Source organism: Tursiops truncatus, chromosome 5 (genome assembly GCF_011762595.2).
Source record: "Tursiops truncatus isolate mTurTru1 chromosome 5, mTurTru1.mat.Y, whole genome shotgun sequence".
Lineage (NCBI taxonomy): Eukaryota > Metazoa > Chordata > Mammalia > Artiodactyla > Delphinidae > Tursiops > Tursiops truncatus.
This window is the reverse complement of record NC_047038.1, coordinates 94,622,132-94,629,972: the sequence shown is the minus strand read 5'-3', so window position 1 is coordinate 94,629,972 and position 7,841 is coordinate 94,622,132. Positions and strand designations below refer to the sequence as shown.

General features: G+C 39.4%; 1 long non-coding RNA gene across 1 annotated transcript; it reads right to left on the bottom strand.

Moving 5' to 3' along the window:
- Nucleotides 1-339: 339 nt before the first annotated feature.
- LOC141278803 (uncharacterized) lies at nt 340-3,941 on the bottom strand. Its single transcript, XR_012332086.1, has 3 exons — nt 3,806-3,941; nt 2,094-2,197; nt 340-1,111 (listed from the first exon to the last, which is right to left on the bottom strand). It is a non-coding gene; the product is annotated as an uncharacterized lncRNA (long non-coding RNA).
- Between the last annotated feature and the right edge of the window lie 3,900 nt (nt 3,942-7,841).

Here is a 7,841-nt window from a genome sequence, read left to right as displayed (position 1 = left end):
CAAAGAAAAGCATGGAAATGACCTATAGGAATACACAGATTATTGAATTAACCAGATACACAATTAAAATAATGCAATACCTACCAAAGAAAAGCATGGAAATGACCTATAGGAATACACAGAAGTGGTGGGAGGGGAGAGCTTGGAACAATTCATGTTGCCTGTTGGGTCAGTAAGGCTACAGAAGGAAAAGTGGCTTTGAGCTGGGCCTTTAAAAATGAATAGAACATTCTAAGATATAAAAGGGGGGAGGAAGATAAAGACATCCCAAGAGGGGTAAATAATGTAGCCAAAGGAAGAGAAATGTGAATGTCCCTCAGGGCTCATGGCATGGTGCTTAGTCAAGCAAGCCTAGAGAAGAAGGTGTTTGTGGCAGAGAAAGTTGGAACTGATTCTGCCAAGGTAGGCTGGGGCCACCTGTGCCTTGTTAAGTAATGTGAACTTGAACGATACATGTAATGGAGAGTCACTTAAGATTTTTTAACAGAGAAATAACCTTGAAAATTATGTGCATGTAGTAGTAAAGGAGATTACTAATGGAACACATACAGAGAGATTAAAGTGGGAGGACTGAGAATGGAACCTGGGGAAAACTCTCCTGTATAAGTTGAGCAGAGGAAGAGGATCCAGTGAAAAGTCAAGGAAGAGTCATAGAGGGAGAGAAAACCCAGAAATACAGGGTCATAGAAGCACAATGAGAAGAGTGAGTTTAAGAGGGAAGTGGACAATGTCAAATCCTGCAAAGAGATCACAAGAAAGATGACTGAGAAGAGACCACAGGTTCCAAACTTGTGTTTTAATTTCCATATTTAGAAAATAAAGACCATTTTTCAAGTATGGTGTTGCAAAACAAACAAAATGAAACCACACAAAACTAAACACTAAGTTCTAAGAAATCCAGATTTTTCAAAAGTAACTAATAGGGGCTTCTCTGGTGGCGCAGTGGTTGGGGGTCTGCCTGCCGATGCAGGGGACACGGGTTTGTGCCCCGGTCTGGGAAGATCCCACATGCCGCGGAGTGGCTGGGCCCGTGAGCCATGGCCGCTGAGCCTGCGCGTCCAGAGCCTGTGCTCCGCGACGGGAGAGGCCACAACAGTGAGAGGCCTGTGTACTGAAAAAAAAAAAAAAAAGTAACTAATAAAGATTTAAATTATTTTTTGCACCCTTAGAGAATCATAGAGTATGATGAGTATGCTGTGAATCATAAAGTATGCTGTGAAACTCAGAGTTTTTTTTGTTTTGTTTTGTATACATTGTTTTATGTTTCCTCCAATTTTAAAGAGTCATCCCAAGATTTGGTAACTGAATATATAATAAATTTTTTAAAAGTCGTGCAAAATTGTCATTTCACCAAAAGTTATATTAAAATAGTAGAAATAAAGTCCTTTCTTTATATGTAAATGTAACTGGGATTTTACAGCCAGGGGGACCTTCGTGTCATTTAGTACATCCTCCCCACCCAGAACCCCCAATTCTGTTTTGCAGATGAGGAAACTGAAGTTCAGAGAGGTCAAAGGACTTTCTCAATATTACTTGGATAGTTATTGACAGAAATGGGAATAGAAATCAAGTCTCATGATACCTTTTTAAGGGCATTTTTTCACTATATCACACTGGTGCTTCTTAAAAATTAGTGACTGGAAAGTAGAAAATGATCATTAGCAATGGGATGAAGCCCAAGCAGATGCTCTGATGAGGTAAAGCTTATGGCACGGAGCAGAGACACAATTAACAAATACTGTTGGATTTGCCATGGAAGAAGTGAGTTTTATGACTCATAACAAAACACCACAAAGAGGATTTTGGCAGTCTCAGGTCAACTTTCAGCAGCCCTTGCTTAAGACTTAGCTTGCTTAATGGGCTGAGCTACCCTAAGTCCTCCTGGGGCTCAATAGATAAATGACTATGGTCTTTAGACCTTGAGATTTGGAGCTGAAGCTGCTTGTGCTGGAAGAGGCAGATTAGCAATGACAGTTAATATAAAAGAGCAATAGATCAGTGGGATTTAAATTAGGGGAAGCAATGCCAGTTCTCTTCTGAGGGCATAGAGACATCATACAAGGAATGGGATGAAAGTATGTTCTCAACTATACCTTAATCACAGAAACTTGAATCAGCAAAGTCATGTATGAGCTATATCTTCTCATCTTTTTGCCCCTTCATTGTGGGTCACACCAATAAAAGTATTATTTTCTACCTATGCCAAGAGATAAACGTTGCATTAAAACAAAACATAAAGTAAAAATGGGGGAGTTATTTGTTTCTCTGAGTAACACAAAAAATGATGAAACGGCAACAAAATCTAACTCACAAATCTACAGGGCAGGTAACTCCTACATCATTAACTCAGGCAGCGCTTCTAATGGTTGTTACCAATTTAACATCCAAACCACAGAGCCTTAAATTTGTGTCTTTCTTCTCAAGACCTCTAGGGTTTCTGGAAAATTAAATAATATTTTTTTTAATGGGAAAAAAGTCTTCTTTAAAACATATGGATACATAAATAAATGAAGGCATCTTTCACCAGCCGCATGGTCTCAGAGCCTGGTAACTTGTGTCAATAAGATGTTCTAGCCCTGGGGGAGAGGAACTTGGTCTTGCTGTCTGTGTGGATGACCTTTCAGAGTTTAACCAGTTGAAAGAAATTTTGCTGAACTTCCTTCACAGTCAGTGACACCGGTGAGATTGGATGTGCTTGACTGCATTCTCTTTTACCCCTAGAAGGGTTTCTCCTCAAAGGGGGCTGCATTAGCTTATTTAGAAACATTGCAAAAGTGATGCTAATTCAAGTAAGAGTTCGTTTCTTGCAAAGCCCTCTGGGGAACTCAGATGGTTAGGTTTTCAGTTTTAGACTGAAGAAGAGAATTCGTGAAATAAGAAGATGGGGCTGAGCCTTGCTAGTCTTATAATAATAAGGACTAAGAAGTGTTCACTAAATCTGCTGACAACTGATGCATTTTAGTTATGAAAATCTCTGAACAAATAACGTACTGTCACAAGTTTGCTGCTTGTATTGAATTCTAACTTCCATTCTGTTGCGGAATTTTCACATTGGACTGGGTTTGATATTTCACTCTGCCAAGAATAATCGTTAAAGAAAGTGGTGCATACAGACCACTGTAATTCATTTAAAAATATTAATCCTACAGTCTCCTTCACTCAAGATTGTTTTTACAAACCCTGACAATATTATTTTCTCTTGAGTGATAGATCGATATCAGCAGTCTTGAACGGGGGAAAAAGCGCTATTGGGAGAAGTTTTGAAAATGTAAAGCTCAACAAAATCCTTAAAAACATAAATCTATTGTTATTCTTATTTCACTAATCCTAAATTTTCTAGCATTGCCTGTGATGTCTTCTTACTTTATTAAGCAGGAGGGAGCATGCCAGTTAGAACAGTAATTAGCAAAGTGATGAAGCCAACGTTTCTCATAAGTTGCTATCAAAATACACCTATTGAGACTTCCCTGGTGGTACAGTGGTTAAGAATCCACCTGCCAATGCAGGGGACACGGGTTCAAACCCTGGTCCAGCAAGATCCCACAATCCGTGGAGCAACTAAGCCCATGCACCACAACTACTGAGCCCGTGCTCTAGAGCCCGTGAGCCACAACTACTGAGCCCGTGTGCCACAACTACTGAAGCTCGCGTGCCTAGAGCCCGTGCCTAGAAGCCCCTGCAATGAGAAGCCCGCACACCGCAATGAAGAGTAGCTTCCGCTCGCCGCAACAAGAGAAAGCCCACGTGCAGCAACGAAAACCCAACGCAGCCAAAAAGAAATAAATAGATAAATAAACACACACACCTATTTTTCTTTGATTGCTTTCCTGCACTCTCCACTGTTTCTGAATCTGGAAGTTTGAGGCCAGCAGAGAGATCAGATGGATTTGGTGGCTGATGTGAAGGCACAGGACAGCAGCAGACACGCGCTTGCCATGGGTGGCCACACCGAGACCTCTGGACCAGTTGCTTCTGCTCTATACTCTGTGGCTGTCCAGCGGGATGACCACACCCTCTATTTCCCAATTACAGCTTGGTTGCTGTAAAAATGATGACTAATAATTGACTCATGTTGATTGTCCTTCATTTGTTTTGAGACACATTTTAAAGTATACTTTCCCAACTTGTAAGTTATATTCTATGAGAGGTAACCCCAGAAAGTCACCCTATTTGGAATGTACCATGGGAAGGAAGGAAAGGGAGGGAGGAAAAGTGGGTAGTGCATTCACTCCATGATTCTTCGAGAAATGAAATTGCTACCAACAGGTGTCACTCTGACAAATTCCTAAGCAAATTTTAGAGGTTCGGAGAGATGTTTAAGGGGCCTGCATTAGCCAGCAGCTGTGAAGATCACCAGTGAGACTGAATGATCCTCTGCATAAACTGGGCATAAGCCCAATGAACAGAAAGATGGGGAGTGGGGAAAGCAGGCATTTTTTTTCCATACTTCTATGATTCCTTAGAGATTACTGAGGTGCCCTGTGAAGACCGAGAAGGTGTGCAGGGCATATTACTCTAGTCATTACTATCTATAAGTGACGAACAGCCCCAAATGACAGTCTCTGTCTGAAGGAAAAAAGACAAATTTAGAAAGTGTCTTTTCAGCCCACTGAAGCAATGTCATCACCCAGCATTTAAAAGAGAAACAACCACAAGTAATAAATAGTGATTATTCCAAATATGCAGAACATAGAGACCGCACATTACTGCCTTGAAAGCAGAAAAGTTTTCTTCTTTTCTGAAATCAGTGACCCCCAAACTCTGTCATTAGTAAAAATAATTAAAAGGTGCTCTAAGAGGGAATGGATGGATGATTGCCACTAAGAGGCACATTCTCATTAATTTATTACTGATTTTAAACTTTGCTTCATTAGGACATGTCTGTTGAAGGCCATTTAGGACTCAAGGGATTTACCTGTACTTCACGTTGCCTCTATATTGGTTCCAGGGAAGGAGGATCATTTCAGTTTGTTGTACTCCATGGACCTATACGTACAGGGAGATGGAGGGAAATCTACTGCCTTGTAAATCTTCCAATCAAGGAAGTGGTCAACTTCTTTAGGATGTTCTTGGGACTGACTGGGCTTTTAGGAGTCAGTTCTGGGAAACAATCATCAGCTAAGCAAATTGTGAAGCAGTTCACATGTCATTTATGCTTCTGCCTCAGTGAGAAGTATGAATAAAATTCGACCCTGTCCCAGATAAATTAGGTAGATTAAAGTGCACTAGGCTTAAATTCCCTCAGTATCTTTAGCTCTGTCTGTGTGTCCAGCTGTCACATACTTCATGAAGATTGCCTCATGTGAGAGGGGGCGCTCCCCTAAATGTTTGATCTTAAGCCCACACAACAGGTGTCATCACACCTGACAGTAGAGGGTTCATCTGAGAAATAATCTCTAGATGAGTTCACAGAGCAGAGATCTTCTTTCTTTTTAAAATACTCTTGGCCAAGTAAATTATTCTAATCATGTCTCTGCCTTAGGGCTAAACATCTACATCTATGTCTCTTGGTTTCCCCGTGTATATCTCTTGTGATGGGGGTGTAAAGACGTAAATTGATCTGTCCCAGAGTTGGGCTACCACTAAGGAGACTGGAATTAGGCATTTGTTGGCTGTCTATGGCATAATTTGCTAGAGCTTGTCTTTGTCTCCTATAAAATAGCAAATGCCATACCAAATAGCCTTGAACTTTATTTGAAAGGATCAACTATTTAGGAGTCTCTAGAGTGAAATTTTCCCCATCGATATCATTGTTTTCATTTCCACAAAGCCTAACACAAAACCTGGTATAAAGTAGACCCTGAGTAAACGAATAATTGAATAAAGTGTTAGTTCATGTCATGGATGCAGTGGCCTTTTTTATTCTTTTCCACATGGTGTTAGGTATAGAGAATGAATCTAAGACCATCTGAAATAAATTCTTGAATAAAAACTGGAAATCATATTTGCTTTAGTCATGTAAATAAAGTATTGCTTTGTTTAATTTGGTGGAAGGCTTGGAAATCTGGATTATGCTTTTAGGTATTTTTTAAATGAACTTATTTATGACAAGAGAACATCCAAATTGCCATGGTAAAATAAATACACAAAATGAACCCATTATCTAATACTCATAGAGCACTGTTTGTCAATGGTTAACAAATCCAACTGATATTAAGAACTTAGCCCCCTCTAATGGAGCAGACCACAGGGAAATATCAAAGAAGTGGTAACAGCTGGCTTGTTAATATTCTCAGTCTTTTTTCTTTTACAAGAGAAAACAAATGGGAAAGCACAAAAGTAATTATACAGTAGTCCTCTTTAAGATAAACCATAAAAAGTAAAAGTACCGACTAGACTGAGAGCATTACCATATCCCAGATCATAAATTCTAACATTGGATATCAGGAATATAAAGTGTTGTTAGCTTAAGGAACACTAATAGATAAGGAATTGATTTTATTTGGTAGATACTTTACTATTAGAAAGACACAATCACAGATCCTAATGGACAGGAGCATTTATCTCATTAAGTCACTACTACACGCCATCTGTATCCAAGTCAAGCCCCTATGAAGGAGACTTTCGAATAGCAAAAAAGAGCATAGAGAATGCCAAATCTTACCTTGCCCTCGTGATTTTTAAAAATATCTCAGTTTATTTTGAACCATTATGAAAGTAGTTATTTGAAATGGTAAAAATGAAAGATAAATACAGAGCTAATCCTTTCAAGAAAAAGGTGCTACCCTGTATTTCGTATTCCCTCTGCCCTTCCTCCCTCCCTCCTGAACACACAAACTGGGTCAAAGTTCACTTGGTCAAAGAAGTCTTCCCTGACTCTTAGATATAAAAAGATCCCCGCTCATATAGAGTACATGTTGGCTAGATCATCATACTCATCATATGAGAGTTTGTTCCATTCTTTTTAGTTCCATTCTTTTTAGTACTCAGTAGAGTGCCTGGCACATGGTAGATATCCAATCTCTATTTGTTAAATGAAATGAATGAACAAGTGGATGAATGAAACACTTAAATGGTAAAGGTTCAACTGTCCCAGCAACACCCTAAACCAAGTAGAGATTTTTAGATAATATTTTATTAGTATTAACTGAAAAGATACATTTAAAAACACTTTTTAATCAGCAGAACTTTATGCTTATTAGGCCTGATATACATAAAGCAGAGAGGGCAGTTAGATCCCTCTATAGCCTCTGGCATTAAGACACTACTTAAATTCCTAAAAGATCATTTGTGGAAGATAATCTTTCTCTGAGTCATTGTAAGTGCCAGTTCTCAGTGACTTCTTGGATCACCTGAAATTTTTTTTTGGTTTTTCAGCAACTTTATTGGAGTATTATTTTCTACAATGGTGTGTTAGCTTCTGCTGTATAATAAAGTGAATCAGCCATACCTATACATATAACCACATATCCCCTCCCTCTTGCATCTCCCTCCCACCCCGTCTAACCCACCCCTCTAGGTGATCACAAACACCAAGCTGATCTATCTTTGCTATGTGGCTGCTTCCCACCAGCCATCCATTCTACATGTGGTAGTGTATATATGTCCATGCCACTCTTTCATCTCCTCCCAGCCCACCCCTCCCACGCCGCATCCTCATGTCCACGCTCCACATCTGTGTCTTTATTTCTGTCCTGCACCTATGTTCTTCCGAAATTTCTTTTTAAGATTCCATATATATCTCTTAGCATACATTATTTGTTTTTCTCTTTCTGACTTCCTTCACTCTGTATGACAGACTCTAGGTCCATCCACCTCACTACAAGTAACTCAATTTCGTTTCTTTTTATGGCTGAGTAATATTCCATTGTATATATGTGCCACATCTTCTTTATCCATTC